The sequence below is a fragment of the Pan paniscus genome, chromosome 18 (assembly GCF_029289425.2).
Source record: "Pan paniscus chromosome 18, NHGRI_mPanPan1-v2.0_pri, whole genome shotgun sequence".
NCBI classification, from domain to species: Eukaryota; Metazoa; Chordata; class Mammalia; order Primates; family Hominidae; genus Pan; species Pan paniscus.
Genome location: NC_073267.2, coordinates 49,490,323 through 49,508,323, shown reverse-complemented (window position 1 = coordinate 49,508,323; position 18,001 = coordinate 49,490,323). Strand labels below are relative to the sequence as shown.

Here is an 18,001-nt window from a genome sequence, read left to right as displayed (position 1 = left end):
ATACTGTGCTTTTCCAGTGGTCTTAGCAAACGGCACACAGGATATTATATCCCATGCCTGGCTCGGTGGGTCCCATGCCCACACAGCCTTGCTTACTGCTAGTGCAGCAGTCCGAGATCGAACTGCAAGGTGGCAGCCTGGGCTGGGGGAGGGACGTCCACCATTGCTGAGGCTTGAGTAGGTAAACAAAGCAGCTGGGAAGCCTGAACTGGGTGGAGCTCACTGCAGCTCAATGAGGCCTGGCAGCCTCTGTAGACTCCACCTCTGGGAGCAGGGTATAGCTGAGTAAAAGGCAGCAGAAACTTCTGCAGACTTAAACATCCCTGTCTGACAGCTCTGAAGAGAACAGTGGTTCTCCAGCATGGAGTTTGAACTCTGAGAATGGACAGAGCTGCCAGTAAGGACTTACTGACACCTCATACAGCCAGGTGTCCCTCTGAGATGAAGCTTCCAGAAGAAGGATCAGGCAGCAATATTTGCTGTTCTGCAGCCTCCACTGGTGACACTCAGGAAAACAGGGTCTGGAGTGGACCTCCAGCAAACTCCAACAGACCTGCAGCTGAGGGTCCTGATTGTTAGAAGGAAAACTAGCAAACAGAAAGGAACAGCATCAACAAAAAGGACATCCACACCAAAACCACATCTGTAGGTCACCATCATTAAAGACCAAAGGTAGATCAAACCACAAAGATGGGGGGAAACCAGAGCAGACGAGCTGAAAATTCAAAAAAACAGAGCGCCGCTTCTCCTCCAAAGGATTTCAGCTCCTTGCCAGCAATGGAACAAAGCTGGATGGAGAATGACTTTGATGAGTTGACAGAAGTATGCTTTAGAAGGTCAGTAATAACAAACTTCTCTGAGCTAAAGGAGGATGTTCGAACCCATTGCAAGGAAGCTAAAAACCTTGAACAAAGATTAGATGAATGGCTAACTAGAATAAACAGCATAGAAAAGACCTTAAACGACCTGATGCAGCTGAAAACCATGGCACAAGAACTAAATGATGCATGCAAAAGCTTCTGTAGCTGATTCAATCAAGTGGAAGAAAGGGTATCAGTGATGGAAGATCAAATGAATGAAATGAAGTGAGAAGCGAAGTTTAGAGAAAAAGAGTAAAAAGAAATGAACAAAGCCTCCAAGAAATATGGGACTATGTGAAAAGACCAAATCTAAGTTTGATTGGTGTACTTGAAAGTGATGGGCAGAATGTTTTAGACATGAAATCCTTGCCCATGCCTATATCCTGAGTGGTATTGCCTAGGTTTTCTTCTAGGGTTTTTATGGTTTTAGGTCTAACATGTAAGTCTTTAATCCATCTTGAATTAATTTTTGTATAAGGTGTAAGGAAGGGATCCAGTTTCAGCTTTCTACATATGGCTAGCCAGTTTTCCCAGCACCATTTATTAAATAGGGAATCATTTCCCCATTGCTTGTTTTTGTCAGGTTTGTCAAAGATCAGATAGTTGTAAATATGCGGCATTATTTCTGAGGGCTCTGTTCTGTTCCATTGATCTATATCTCTGTTTTGGGACCAGTACCATGCTGTTTTGGTTACTGTAGCCTTGTAGTATAGTTTGAAGTCAGGTAGTGTGATGCCTCCAGCTTTGTTCTTTTGGCTTAGGATTGACTTGGCGATGTGGGCTCTTTTTTGGTTCCATATGAACTTTAAAGTAGTTTTTTTCCAATATTGATTCTTCCAACCCATGAGCATGGAATGTTCTTCCATTTGTTTGTATCTTTTATTTCATTGAGCAGTGGTTTGTAGTTCTCCTTGAAGAGGTCCTTCATGTCCCTTGTAAGTTGGATTCCTAGGTATTGTATTCTCTTTGAAGCAATTGTGAATGGGGGTTCACCCATGATTTGCCTCTCTGTTGGTCTGTTATTGGTGTACAAGAATGCTTGTGATTTTTGTATATTGATTTTGTATCCTGAGACTTTGCTGAAGTTGCTTATCAGTTTAAGAAGATTTTGGGCTGAGACACTGGGGTTTTCTAGATATACAATCATGTCATCTGCAAACAGGGACAATTTGACTTCCTCTTTTCCTAATCGAATACTCTTTATTTCCTTCTCCTGCCTAATTGCCCTGGCCAGAACTTTCAACACTATGTTGAATAGGAGTGGTGAGAGAGGGCATCCTTGTCTTGTGCCAGTTTTCAAAGGGAATGCTTCCAGTTTTTGCCCATTCAGTATGATGTTGGCTGTGGGTTTGTAATAGATAGCTCTTATTATTTTGAGATATGTCCCATCAATACCTAATTTATTGAGAGTTTTTAGCATGAAGCATTGCTGAATTTTGTCAAAGGCCTTTTCTGCATCTATTGAGATAGTCATGTGGTTTTTGTCTTTGGTTCTGTTTATATGCTGGATTACATTTATTGATTTGCATATGTTGAACAAGCCTTACATCCTAGGAATGAAGCCTATTGATCATGGTGGATAAGCTTTTTGCTATGCTGCTGGATTCTGTTTGCCAGTATTTTATTGAGGATTTTTGCATCAATGTTCATCAAGGATATTGGTCTAAAATTCTCTTTTTTGGTTGTGTCTCTACCAGGCTTTGGTATCAGGATGATGCTGGTCTCATAAGATGAGTTAGGGAGGATTCCCTCTTTTTCTATTGATTGGAATAGTTTCAGAAGGAATGGTACCAGTTCCTCCTTGTACCTCTGGTAGAATTCGGCTGTGAATCCATCTGGTCCTGGACTGTTTTTGGTTGATAAGCTATTGATTATTGCCACAATTTCAGAGCCTGATATTGGTCTATTCAGAGATTCAAGTTCTTCCTCGTTTAGTCTTGGGAGAGTGTATGTGTCGAGGAATTTATCCATTTCTTCTAGATTTTCTAGTTTATTTGCGTAGAGGTGTTTGTAGTATTCTCTGATGGTAGATTGTATTTCTGTGGGATCAGTGGTGATATCCCCTTTATCATTTTTTATTGTGTCTATTTGATTCTTCTCTCTTTTCTTCTTTATTACTCTTGTCAGCAGTTTATCAATTTTGTTGATCTTTTCAAAAAACCAGCTCCTGGATTCATTAATTTTTTGAAGGGTTTTTTGTGTCTCTATTTCCTTCAGTTCTGCTCTGATCTTAGTTGTTTCTTGCCTTCTGCTAGCTTTTGAATGTGTTTGCTATTGGTTTTCTAGTTCTTTTAATTGTGATGTTAGCGTCAGAAAACACCACAAAGATACTCCTCGAGAAGAGCAACACCAAGACACATAATTGTCAGACTCACCAAGGTTGAAATGAAAGGAAAAATGTTAAGGGCAACCAGAGAGAAAGGTCAGGTTAGCCACAAAGGGAAGCACATCAGACTAACAGCAGATCTCTTGGCAGAAACCCTACAAACCAGAAGAGAGTGGGGGCCAATATTCAACATTCTTAAAGAAAAGAATTTTCAACTCAGAATTTCATATCCAGCCAAACTAAGCTTCATAAGCAAAGGAGAAATAAACTCCTTTATAGACAAGCAAATGATGAGAGATTTTGTCACCACCAGGCCTGCCTTACAAGAGCTCCTGAAGGAAGCACTAAACATGGAAAGGAATAACCAGTACCAGCCACACAAAAACATGCCAAATTGTAAAGACCATCAATCCTAGGAAGAAACTGCAGCAACTAATGAGCAAAATAACCAGCTAACATCATAATGACAGGATCAAATTCACACATAACAATATTAACCTTAAATGTAAATGGGCTAAATGCCCCAATTAAAAGACAAAGACTGGCAAACTGGATAAAGAGTCAAGACACATCAGTGTGCTGTATTCAGGAGACCCATCTAACGTGCAGAGACACACATAGGCTCAAAATAAAGGGATGGAAGAAGATCTACGAAGCAAATGGAAAGAAAAAAATAGCAGGGATTGCAATCCTAGTCTCTGATAAAACAGGCTTTAAACCAACAAAGATTAAAGAGACAAAGAAAGCCTTTATATAATGGTAAAGGGATCAATGCAACAAGAAGATCTAACTATCCTAACTATACATGCATCCAATACGGGAGCACCCAGATTCTTAAAGCAAGTCCTTAGAGACCTACAAAGAGACTTAGACATCCACACAGTAATAATGAGAGACTTTAACACCCCACTGTCAATATTAGACAGATCAATGAGACAGAAGGTTAACAAGGATTTCCAGGGCTTGAACTCAGCTCTGCAACAAGCAGACCTAATAGACATCTACAGAACCCTCCACCCCAAATCAACAGAATGTACATTCTTCTCAGCATCACATCTCACTTATTCCAAAATTGACCACATAGTTAGAAGTAAAACACTCCTCAGCAAATGTAAAAGAACAGAAATCACAACAAACTGTCTCCCAGACCACAGTGCCATCAAATTAGAACTCAGGATTAAGAAACTCACTCAAAACCAGACAAATACATAGAAACTGAACAACCTGCTCCTGAATGACTATTGGGTAAATAACGAAATGAAGGCAGAAATAAAGATGTTCTTTGAAACAAACGAGAACAAAGACACAACATATCAGAATCTCTGGGACACATTTAAAGCAGTGTGTAGACGGAAATTTGTAGCACTAAAGAACCACAAGAGAAAACAGGAAAGATCTAAAATCGACACCCTAACATCACAATTAAAAGAACTGGAGAAGCAAGAGCACACAAATTCGAAATCTAGCAGAAGGCAAGAAATAACTAAGATCAGAGCAGAACTGAAGGAGATAGAGACACAAAAAACCCTTCAAAAAATCAATGAACCCAGGAGCTGGTTTTTTGAAGAGATCAACAAAATTGATAGACAACTAGCAAGACTAATAAAGAGGAAAAGAGAGAAAAATCAAATGGATGCAATAAAAAATGATAAAGGGGATTTCACCACTGATCCCATGGAAATACAAACTACCATCAGAGAATACTACAAACCCCTCTACACAAATAAACTAGAAAATCTAGAAGAAATGGATAAATTCCTGGACAAATACACCATCCCAAGACTAAACCAGGAAGAAGTCGAATCCCTGAATAGAACAATAACAGGCTCTGAAATTGAGGCAATAATTAATTAACCTACCAACCAAAAAAAGTCCAGGACTAGATGGATTCACAGCCGAATTCTACCAGAGGTACAAAGAGGAGCTGGTACCATTCCTTCTGAAACTATTCCAATGAATAGAAAAAGAGGGAATCCTCCCTAACACATTTTATGAGGCCAGCATCATCCTGATACCAAAGCCTGGCAGAGACACAACAAAAAAGAGAATTTTAGACCAATATCCCTGATGACCAATATCAATATCAATGCAAAAATCCTCAATAAAATACTGGCAAACCGAATCCAGCAGCAAATCTAAAAGCTTATCAACCACTATCAAGTCAGCTTCACCCCTGGGATGCAAGCCTGGTTCAATATATGCAAATCAATAAACATAATCCATCACACTTCAGCCTTCGAGTAGCTATCAGGTGCGCCACCATGCCCAGCTAATTTTTGTGTTTTTAGTAGAGATGGGGTTTCACCATGTTGCCTAGGTTAGTCTTGAATTCCTGGGCTCAGGTGATCTGCTCGCTTTGGCCTCCCAAAATGCTAGGATTACAGGTGTGAGCCACTGTGCCCAGCCAATCTATGTAACTTTTCATGGAAGGCAAATCTATAAAGAAAGCAGATCATTTGTTACTTGGGACTTGGGTAGGTGGGAGTGAGGATTTAATGCAAATAAGCATGAGGAAACATTTTGAGATTATGTAAGTATTCAAAAACTGAATTTTTGTAATTGTACAACTCTATAAATTTGCCAAAGCTCATCAAAATGTGCATTTAAAATAAATAAATTTTGTGCACTGTGTATTATACCTCAAAAAAGCTGATAAAATATAAATTGGAACAAAAGTACTGGAAAACAGTAAGTTGGGGATGAATGAGGGTGATCAAAATTAATGCATCCTTCAAGATGAAACTAGTGATTTTAATTTTACAATTAGTTTTTTAAATTACTTGTTAATTCAAGTACACATATTACATTTCAAGGGTAATCGTGAATAGAATAGAACTAGAACATACAACTTTTAAACAAATAGAGGGGAAAAACCTTGATCAATCTAATAGAATGCATTGGGGAAAAGAATTGGAGAAATAATATGGTTAACAGAAAGCACAATATATGATGACAGAAGTAAATATAAATTTATCCATAACCACAATAAACTTAAATGGTCTAAATTAGTTAAAGACAGACACTTGAAGACTGGATAAAAATGTGAAAATCCAGGTATAACCCGTAATAGTTAAAAACATGAAGACACAAAATTCTGAAGGTATGAGATGAGTAAATGATAAATAAAACAAATATTAACCAATATATGGCTGATATAGCTATTTTCATATCAAAAACTATAATTTAAGACAAAAAAAATTCTGAGGAATAAAAGTCATTATGTAAAGACATGTATGCATGTAACAATTCAATCGTAAAATATATGAAGCACAAATTGGCAGAATTACAAAGAAAAATGGCTAAATCCTCAACCTTGAAGAAATTTAAACCTCTGAGTCAATGATAATCAAAATGTAGTAAGATTATCTCAGATTTTTACCACTGTATTTAAAAAGTTTAATTTAAAGGAAATATATAGACTTCTGTATGCTCAAATTAGAGAATATATATATACTTTGAAGCCTGATAAAGTCTTAGGAGAACTGAACCTATGCTAGCCTATGAATCAAATCACAACAAATAAACAAACATTATAACATGCGGCCTATACTTTGTAACCAAAATGCAATTTATTAGAGAAAAAAATGTAAATTTCTTTCATCTTCAAACTAAAGGCATACCTTAAATAATTTTTCAGTCAAAGAAGACATGAAAATGAAAATCAGAAGATATTTGGAAGTGAAATACTACATAATAAAACTTGTTAGATAGAGCTGAGGCAGTACTGAAAGGGTAATTTATATCTTTACATGTTTATATTGAAAAATAGGCTGAAAATTAGTTAAGTGTCCACCTTAGGAAGTTTAGAAAGAGAAAAAGAGATTGGGCATGGTGGCTCAGGCCTGTAATCCCAGCACTTTGGGAGGTCAAGGAGGGCAGATTACCTGAGGTCGGGAGTTCAAGACCAGCTTGGCCAACATGGTGAAACCCCTGTCTCTACTGAAAATACAAAAATTAGCTGGGTGTGGTGGTGGGTGCCTATAATCCCAGCTACTCGGGAGGCTGAGGCAGAATTGCTTGAGCCAGGGAGGTAGAGGTTGCAGTGAGCTGAGATTGGGCCACTGCATTGCAGCCTGGGCAACAGAGCAAGACTCTGTCTAAAAAAAAAAAAAAATTGGAGTAAACCTAAATAAAATAAATTAAAGGAAATAAGGCTAAAAGTAGAAATAGACATTAATAAACTATAAAACAAAGAAACAATAGGCAAGATTCACAAAACCAAATGCTGATTCTTTGAAAAGAATAATAAAATAGGCACTCTTCTGGTAACATTGATTAATTAAAAAGAGAAGGTATAAATAAGCAATATTAGGAATAAAAAATGAAGTGTAAGATAAAATATGAGTGAAAAAATAATAAAGTGAATACTATAAATGACTATATGACAACAGTCTTAACAACTTCGTTGGCTACTATAACTTATAAACACTTAGTCAAGAAGAAATGGGACACATGAATATTCATGTATCTATTTTTAAAAATTCAATCAGTAAATATTTTCTCATAGAAAACACCCACTAGTATGAGATACTTTAATATGAAAGTTCTACCAAACATTCAAAGAACATATAAATAAGCACTATCATATCAAAATAATTTCAGAGTATAGAAAAAGAGGGAACACCTTCAATTCATTTTGTGAGGCTAACATAAATGCAATATAAATATTTAAGATCATTATAATCCAAGAAAATTGGAGGCCAAACTAAGCTTAGATACAAACATCTAAAATAAAATAATAGTAAATCTAGTAATGTATTCTAAAAAAATTCTGGACCAGTTGGGTATCTCAGGAATAGAAGCAAACGTTTAACAGTTTGCCCAAGCAGCTTTTATTTTATTTTATTATTTTTAAGGAGACAGGGTCTTGCCCTGTTGCCTGGGTTGGAATAGTGGCACGATCATATATCTCACAGCATCCTTGACCTCCTGGGTTCTAGGGACCCTCTGCCTTAGCCTCCTGAGTAGCTGGGACTACAGGCACACACCACAATGCCTAGCTAATTTTAAAATGTTTTTATTTTGTAGGGATGAAATCTCACTATGTTGCCCAAGCTAGCCTCAAACTCTTGGCTTCAAATGATTCTTCCACCTTGGTGCCCCGAAGTGTTGGGATTACAGGCATCAGTCATGGCACGTGGCCTGAGCAGGTTTTAATAAGTCACCCCATGTTTGGAGAATTTCTAACATTATTAATATTACTTTCCCAATGCAGAAGCCAGGAACACAAGTTTTTAAACTTCCTTTGTCATGAAGGCATAGACACATGATGAACACACTGCTACTGACATTAATTTCTGCTTTTATCTGCGTAGCTGGTACCTCCAGGAAAACGAGAGGAATGAGGTTGGAAAATAGTACACAGGAAGCTTCAACTATATCTATAATGATTTTATATATATATATATATATATTTTTTTTTTTTGAGGCTGGAGTGCAGTGGCGCAATCTTGGCTCACTGCAACCTCTGCCTCCTGGGTTCAAGCAATTCTCCTGCCTAAGCCTCTTGAGTAACTGGGACTACACGTGCATGTCATGATGTCTGGTTAATTTTGTATTTTTTAGTAGAGATGGTGTTTCACCATGTTGGCCAGGCTGGTTTAAACACCCAACCTCAGGTGATCTGCCCGCCTCATCCCCCAAAGTGCTGGGATTACAGGCGTGAACTACCGTGCCTGGCCAGATAATGTTTAAATTAGAAGGTTGCATGTATAAATATGATATCTTGGATATTGAAGAGACCACATAGACAAACTATATAAAAGGAAAAGAGGAAAAGGCTCAGGTCTAAGTCCTGAGTGATATTTCATATTTAGAAGTTAGGAAAAGAAGAATGGAATATGGAAGACAAGAAAGGAAGAAGCAGTGAGGGAAGAAGAAAACCAGTAAGTGGTGCCTCAGAATTAGAAAAAAAAAAAGACAAGTGTTTCAATAAGAGAGTGATCATTGGCGTCAAAAGCTGCAAAGATATTGAATACGATGCAGACAGAAACGTTCACTGGATTTGGTTAATACACTTAGTCAGATAACAAAAAAACAGCAATTTCACCAGTTACGCTCCTTTTCATACTCCAGAGATGAAGGATAATATTCACTAGCCTATATAATATTCTAGGTCTTGAATGTCAAATAACATAACATAGGTGATTGTGTTAAATGTCAGAATATTTAAGGAATAATTATGTTGTAATATACAGGCCAGCGTGCATTTGTTGCTTGCTGGAGTAGTCAAGTTTTATTTCTGACAAGTCTGCAGTTCCAGGGAGCCTCTCCCTGGCTGAGTAACTCTCACCCATCCATCTGTCAGGGAGAGTTTGCTGTGCATCCCAAGTATCTTAGAATTGGGTAGAAGTTTAGCTTTAATTAGTTTGACCTTGAGTCTAGCAACAGGAGAGGGAACAGGCAGCGAAGAGGTCATGAATGATGTCCCAGCAGCAGGAGACAGGGAGTGTCATTAACATTCCTGGTCTTCTCACAGTACTCTGAATACAGAGAATGAGGAAGATTAGGGGGCCCTGTCTGCTGACTCCCTGATGATCTCAGACCCTCTCTGCTCTTTCTGGATGGTTACCTGTTAATTCTGGCACACTATTACTGATAATATATTTATCCTTTTCACTGTGATTTGCCCAATTGTTGCTTTATCACTGGACCTTTTCAAGAAGTTGTTGGTAGTGGATCCAAAGGCACGTTTTATGACAGAAGAAGCCTTAAGACACTGTGGCTTCAGGTGGGTGTGGGACAGTGCCTGCTAGCATAAAATACATGGGAATCCCTGCTGCCTGAGAGACATGAGACAGAGGACAGAAACATGTTTAGTCTGTTTAATCCAATTGTTTCAGATGTATGGGGGGTATCTTGGAGGATGGGTTACAACCTGTCTTTTTTTTCTTTTTTGAGACAAGTTCTCATTGTGTCACCCTGGCTGGAGTGCAGTGGCATGATCTCAGCTCACTGCAACCTCTGCCCCCTGGGTTCAAGTGATTCTCCTGCCTCAGCCTCCCAAGTAGCTGGGATTAAAGTTGCATGCTACCAAGCCCAACTACTTTTTGTATTTTTTGTAGAGATGGGGTTTTGCCGTGTTGGCTAGGCTACAACCTTTTTGATGTTACTCATGACTGTTGGATGTACAAGCTCACTTTATGTCCTGTTCTGGTTCCACTTGGCTGTCCCAAGTCTCCAGTATGGCCTGTGTTCTTTTGAGGGCTTGTTCTGGCTCTAACCCCAGCCATGTCCACTGCTCTTCATAGGTGTGGTGCATTCTAGCCATCTTCAACCTTAAATCAGGGAAGTGGGGGAGGGGGAGGAGGGCAGCTTCCCTGGGGAGAATCCAGCTATTTCTCAAGCCCAAGTGACTGGGTATAAAGGGTCCCACTGCTTGTTCATTCAGGTGAGTAAATGTGTCCTTAGTGAAGGCTGTCACCTGCACCTTTCATCTGTGTTACTGCTGTGCTCCTGCTAGGGGTTGGGGCTGCCATTATTAAATGCTGACCTCATTTGGAACTGCCAAGAGTTGGAAGCACGTTTTGGCTTTGCTGGATTAATCTTTAGTTTTGGAATTAGCTATGGCATTGGGCAGGTTTTCTGATAGATGTCTGGTCTTCTGTAATGAGCAGTTCCATTCAACACAGCCATGCCCCTTTCTATTAATTTTCTTTTGGTCTGTGTATTAGTCTGTTCTCACACTGCTATAAAGAACTGCCCAAGACTGGGTAATTTATAAAGAAAGGAGGTTTAATTGACTCGCAGCTCCACATGGCTGGGGAGGCCTCAGGAAACTTACAATCATGGTGGAAGGGGAAGAAGGCATGTCTTAATGGCAGCAGGTGAGAGAGCTTGTGAAGGAAGTGAAGGGCGAAGAGCCTTTTATGAAACTGTCAGATCTCGTGAGAACTCACTATCATGAGAATAGCCTTGGGGGAACTGCCCCCATGAGACAATCACCTCTCAACAGGTCCCTTTCTCACCACCAGGGTAATACAATTTGAGATGAGATTTGGGTAGGGACATAAAGCCAAACTGTATCAATCCGTTTTCTGTGGAGATGGGGGACAGAACTGGTAGCTTGAGCTAGAGGCTGTTACTTGAGCTAAATGCTGTTTCTCTGGGGATTACTGGTCCAGGAACTCCTTGGGCAATCCAGCCTCAGCCCCGTACTTCTGGGACTCTAGGAAGACTGTCCCCATTCTCTGTTCTAATACTCTACACCTAACAGTTTTGCTCAGGCCAGCTCAGGTTGAGAACAACAAAAACTTAAAAAAAAAAAAAAAAGACAGATATATGTGTTTTGGATGTTGCCCTGGAAACTATAGTCTCCCCAGAAGAAATCTGTCAGATGATTTAGCATTTAATAGACCACACAGATTTGAAATAGTGGGACCCTGGAGGAAAGGGGTTTGGAAACAGAGAGCACCTTTGCATGTGGGGATTTTAATTTTGATGAAAAAGAGAAACATGTCTTTTGGCTCTTTTCATGTGTCCTAATAGGGAAACTCTTGGGTCTAGATGTAGAGGTACAGGAGCTGTGTTCATCTTTAGCAAAAAAACAGAGCTGGCCTGTTGAGCCTGGGAACAGGGTTTGCATCTGCCTGAAACTTATGAGCAAGCACAGCCCATTTTTCTTGTACTTCTTCATCTCAAAGAAAACTTATTAACAACCAAGGAGAAGGTGTAGTTCATCTCTGTTGCAGGATCTCCCTGGAATACTCTTCTAGCCACCTTTTGTTTTTGCAGTAAAAGGAGGAATGAGCATTGAATGAAGACAAGGATGAAGACTGACCATCTAAAACATCTGTTAGTGATAGTTTGGGTTTTATTTTGGGAAAATTCAGTGTTTTCAAAAAAACCAAATGGTTTTGTGGGTCTGGCGCTGGACTGAGTGTTGGGAATGTGGATTCTGGTCTCTGTTTTGTCATTAACAGGGTGCCCAGTTTTGGGAGCATCCCTTACATCTACTGTCTGCCTCATATTTACTGCCTGAAATAGAGGATTACTTCTGTTTGCTTTCAAGGGATATTATAATTTAATTTTTATTTTATTTATTGTTGGAGACAAGGTCTTCTTCTGTTGCCCAAACTGGAGTGCACTGGTGCAATTATAGCTCACGGCAGCCTCGACCTCCTGGCATTAAGAGATCCTCCCGCCTCAGCCTCATATAGTGCTTCGATAATAGGCATGAGCCACTGTTCCTGGCTAATTTAATATTTTGGAATAATTGTAGACATCATGAAGAAAATCAATGTTTATTTATTTATTGCCTTTTTTGAGATGGAGTCTCGCTTTTGTCTACCAGGCTGAAGTGCAATGGTGTGATCTCAACTCACTGCAACCTCCACCTCTGGGTTCAAGTGATTCTCCTGCATCAGACTCCCAAGTGGCTGGGATTACAGGTGCCTGCCACCATGCTCAGCCCATTTTTGCATCTTTAGTAGAGATGGGGTTTCACCATGTTGGTCAGACTAGTCTCAAACTCCTGACCTCAAGTGATCCACCCACCTTGGCCTCCCAAAGTGCTGGGATTCCAGGCATGAGCCACTGCGCCTGACCTGATTACTTGTTTTAAATATAGGCCTGATTAGGCTTGTGACCACTCTGTTTGGCTTCACTGAAGGGCTGCCAAGAGATAGACTTTTGAGAGTGACACTGCAAGATAATTGAGATCCTAAGCAAGGCTGTGAGAGGGTGCGGAGAGGAATCCAGATGAGCTTGCTGCTGTCAAATGGCAATGGGGAGCTACACTGAGTAACTCAAAACAGAGTGACCTCAAGTGATCTGCCCTGCCTTGGCCTCCCAAAGTGCTGGGATTACAGGCGTGAACCACTGTGCCTGGTCCTCCTTTCCTTCTTTCTTTCTTCCTCCTTCCTTCCCCCTCCCCTCTCCTCCATTCCTTTCCCCTCCCCTCTTTCATCCCCCCTCCCTTTTTCCTTCCTTGCTTCTTTCCTTCCTTCCTTCCTCAGGGTCTTGCTCTCTCACCAAGGCTGGAGTGCAGTGGCATGATCACTGCACCATGACTTTCAGGCTCAAGTGATCCTCCTGCCCCAGCCTCCCAAGTAGCTGAGACTACAGGTGCATGCCACTGTGTCTGGCTAATTTAAATTTTTTTTTTTTTTTTTTTTTGGAGACAGAGTCATAGTCTTTTGCCCAGGCTGGAGTGCAGTGGTGTGATACTGGCTTACTGCAACCTCCGCCTCTCGAATTCAAGTGATTCTCCTGCCTCAGCCTCCTGAGTAGCTGGGATTGCAGGAATGCACTACCACTCCTGGCTAATTTTCTATTTTTAGTAGAGACGGGGTTTCACCATGTTAGCCAGGCTGATCTCAAACTTCTGACCTCAGGTGATTTGCCCGCCTTGGCCTCCCAAAGTGCTGGGATTACAGGCGTGAGCCTCCGTGCCTGGCCTAATTTTTAATTTTTTTTTTTGTAGTGACTAAGTCCCACTATATTGCCCAGGCTGGTCTCAAATTCCTGGACTCAAGCAATTCTCCCACCTTGGCCTCCCAAAGTGCTGGGATTATAGGCATGAGCCACCATGCCCAACCTAGTGTTGTAAAATTTCCATATCCATCAAATTGCCAAATGGTGGAGGACTTTACTGTATCCTCTCTCTTTCCCCACTGTGGTATGCTTGGCTCAGTGGGAGGAGGGGCTGGAGTTGGGTGGGAAAGTACACGAGGCATTGGAGTCAGATAACTCTGGGTCTGTATTCTGCACATGCCACCTGTGAGTGGCTGAGCTGGGCTTCTGGCCAGAACTCAAAGGCCACATTCCTAGTTATAGATGTTCCTTTCACCTTGCTGAAGTTGGGGAGAGCTGCATCAGATCACCTCTCAGGGTTTCCTAATGCAAATCCTTGAACCCTGCAGAAGTAAGCATCCAGAGAGGTGGGAGCTACTCGTATACACACTGTCTGTGCCCTCCTCATCTCCCGCTCCTGCAGCATGAAACAGCTGTAATGCTTTGTTATGTTTATTGTCTCCCTTTCTCACTAGACCTGAGCTCTGGGATATTGTGGCCTTAAGTACTTCTGAAAATTTGTATGGCATCTGCTGGGTGAATTTTCCTAGGGTGCTAGGCTGGTTGTTAGGACAGCCTGGGTGACTGGCCTCATTCATGGCAGGGGCAGCAGGTGGAGAGTGGTCCTGGAAGGATTTGAGGAGCTGCACAGAGTCAGACCCAGCCCCTGGCCCCCTGATTGTCACCTTTCTCAGGATCTGGGATGCTAATTCAGAAACTCTTGACTGCCAGAGGCTGTGATTGACCCACTGAGAGCTTTTAGGCATGTGGATGTGAGTCAGCCAGGATTGATGGAGCATTGACTGCTAATTGGACTCCTCTGAGAAGGTAGAAGGGGGCAACACATCATGCCTTCGCTGTGGGAGCTTCATCAAGGGGATGATTCTTGGACGGACATCTTTTCCTCCCTCTTTCCACAGGGGCATGCTAGCCCTGTCATTCTAGTTTATTATCCTTCAGACACAGCTACTTATGTTTTTAATTCCCTCACAGGATGAAGACATGAAGAGAAAGTTTCAAGATCTTCTGTCTGAGGAAAATGAATCCACAGGTCTATCCCAGGTTCTAGCCCAGGTATTCGTATTCCTGATGATCACTAAATGTAGTCTAGGCTTAAGGAGCTGATAAGAAAAGAGATGAAATTCAAGATTTCCCTCAGTAATAATTGCTTAACATTGTTTCAGTTATAATGTAGTAGAAACTCTGTTTGAACTTGATTCACTCTAGCACCCTTAGATTTAAAAATGCAGGTTATGTTTAATATCTAACACATAATAGACAGATAAGCACAGCTAGGGATTGTCATCCAAAAGGTCACCTGCAAGGCAATTTCAAAAGACTCTATTAGAGGCTCAAATATAAATTTGTTGGAAAATTAAAATTTGGGTCAGTAGTTGATTCCTTGATTACAATTTTATTCTTTAAAGTTCATTGTGAGTATAAGTTAATTCCAGTCCTGCTTTTTTGTTGTTGTTTTTGTTGAATGGTAGCTGTCCTTTTTCCAACTGTTTTCTCCCCCCTGATTTTTATTTTCTTGAGACAGACTCTTAGTCTGTCACTCAGGCCAGAGTTCAGTGGTGCAATCTCAGCTCACTGCAACCTCTGCCTCCTGGGTTCAGGCAGTTCTCCTGCCTCAGTCTCCTGAGTATCTGGGACTACAGGTGTCCGCCACTGTGCCCAGTTAATTTTTGTATTTTTAGGTGAGAAGGGGTTTTGCCATGTTGGTCAGGCTTGTCTCGAACTTTTGACCTGAAGTGACCTACCCACCTCGGCTTCCCAAAGTGCTTGAATTATAGGTGTGAGTCACCACACCCAGCCTTCCTCCCAATTTTGTATATGGGAAAACAACTAAGGCACAAAGGTTGTCTTCCCGCAAAAGACCAAGACTTGGGGCTTCAACTGAGAGGTATTGTAGTCCTTTTAAACTTGATATTTAGAAAAGGATGATCAAGAGGAAGTTGGTTATGCTACTTGCTTTCAGTATACATCATTCAGAGGTCAGAAGCCATAAGGGAGAGAAATATCTATTAGATAAGCATGTCTGAGTTGTGGGCTGTGGTGAGGACTCAGTTGTCAATGATGAAAACCAGTAATTTTTGGTACTAGAATTTCACATCAAATGCCCCCACTTTACTGGAAGTACATTGAGGAACTTTGATAATCTTAAAGAAGCCAGTGATTTTCTTTTGAACATTTCTCCATTTTCCTTTATTTTCAGCCTTCTACTAGTTGAAAGCGGCCTCCTGAAGGGGAAGCCGAGGGTGCCGAGACCACAAAGCGCCCGGCTGTGTGTGCTGCTGTGTTGTGAACTCCGTGGTTTGAACATGAAAGAAATGTACCTTCTTTCACTCTGTCATCTTTCTTTTCTTTGAGTCTGTTTTTTTATAGTTTGTATATTAATTATGGAAATAATTGCTTTTTCACAGTCACTGATGTACAATTAAAAACCTGATGGAACCTGGGCTTTGTGCTTCTGCTTGATAATCGGTTCTTTAGTTGAATGGCTTTATTATTTATTTATTTGAGACGGAGTCTCACTCTGTTGCCCAGCCTGAAGTGTAGTGGTGCAAGCTTGGCTCACTGCAACCTCTGCTTCCCAGGTTCAAGCGATTCTCGTGCCTCAGCCTCCTGAGTAGCTGGGATTACAGGTATGTGCCACCATGCCAAGCTAATTTTTATATTTTTTTGTAGAGACAGGGTTTTGCCATGTTGGCCAGCCTGGTCTTGAACTTCTGACCTCAGGTGATCCGCCTGCCTCGGTCTCTTAAAGTGCTGGGATTACACACGTGAGCCACTATGCCTAGCCTGAATGGCTTTTTTATATTTAAAGTTGTTGTGTGCCTTTCATCTGGAGCTACACCTTGGCTATCACTAGGCAGGTTTCCCAGGATGTCACCCTGGTCTCAGCCTGTGAGAGCTGAATGCAAATTCTAAGGGCCCCTTGGAAAGTTCCAGGGAAAGGAGCATAGCGAGGTTGGGGGTGGAGTTTGTAGAGACTGGCTGGCTGGCTGCTGACATCTTCATGAGAACAGCAGGTAACTTGGTGCATAATAACAGGCCAGGTTATATTCTCATCCTTGCCCTCATGAAGATACAGGTCTACAGTCTCTGAAACCTTTGGGCTAGATAAGTTGTGAAATTTAATTACCCAATTTTAGGAAGGTGGTAAGGCATATCTACTGTGTGTATTTGTAGCACCCCAGTGGAGTCCTACACATGTGGAGTCCTACCCCAGTGGAGACCAAAGATGTTAATATTTCCACAGCAAATATTCACAGTAAGAGGGATAGAGAAAGATTATAGGTAGTTGCATATTGATTCATATCAGTCTTTTCTTCCAAATGAGCTACAATGACTCATTTTTGAGAGCTGTTTGGGTTTTGGAAGTGGAGATAAGGCACGGTTATGTCTTGATGACCCAATAATGACCGGGGAGGCCCTGTGCGAAGACTTACCCTTGGCTGCTCTTGTCCTCACAGTGATTCTATGAGGTCCTCTAGCCACTGTCATGTCACAGGTGAGGAAACCAAAGTTGGAGAATGAAGGTAACTTTTCTGATGTTGTGCAGCTGGTAAATGGCAGAGCTGGGACCCAACCCAGTTCTTTTTGACTCTAAAACTTATGTTCCTTATTGTCCACTGAATCTGCTTTTATAACTTTGCTTGGTCGATGCTAGGACACTTTGTAGCTCACTGGCCATGCCATGAATTGAGTGCCGTGGTTCAAAGGCCACTGGTGATTCAGTCAAGGCAGGCTCGAGGGCACACAGCCATTTCCTTAGGAAATGGGGATGGTGGTTGAAAATTTCTATTAAAGGGTATATAAGCATTCTGAGACTTGGCTGGCCGGGTGTAGGGGGTGTGTTGGGAATTTAGGTGGTTTGCATGTTTAAAGGAATAAGACTGAGATTGCCAATTAGATGGGTTTTAGCTCATTTGAATATTTAGTGTGGAGGCTGTGGTTTCCTGGGACATTTTTCCCACTGTGGAGAGTTAGCCAGCTTTTCTCTGTTTCTTTTTTCTTTTTTTTTTTTTTAACCGAGATGAAGGTGACAATCATCTTATGCTTGTGACCCAGGCTGGAGTGCAATGGTGCGATCTCAGCTCACTGAAACCTACGCCTCCTGGGTTCAAGCGATTCTCCTGACTCAGCCTCCTGACTAGCTGGGATTACAGCCCCCTGCCACCATGCCCAGCTAATTTTTGTATTTTTAGTAGAGATGGGGTTTCACCATATTGGTCAGGCTGGTCTTGAACCCCTGACCTCAGGCAATCCGCCCGCCTCCCTCCCAAAGTACTGGGAT

At 41.2% G+C, this 18,001-nt stretch overlaps 1 long non-coding RNA gene across 1 annotated transcript; it reads left to right on the top strand.

Moving 5' to 3' along the window:
• Nucleotides 1–14,688: 14,688 nt before the first annotated feature.
• LOC134729338 (uncharacterized) lies at nt 14,689–16,160 on the top strand. The gene is made up of 2 exons (XR_010110353.1): nt 14,689–14,772; nt 15,917–16,160. It is a non-coding gene; the product is annotated as an uncharacterized LOC134729338 (long non-coding RNA).
• Nucleotides 16,161–18,001: the final 1,841 nt, after the last annotated feature.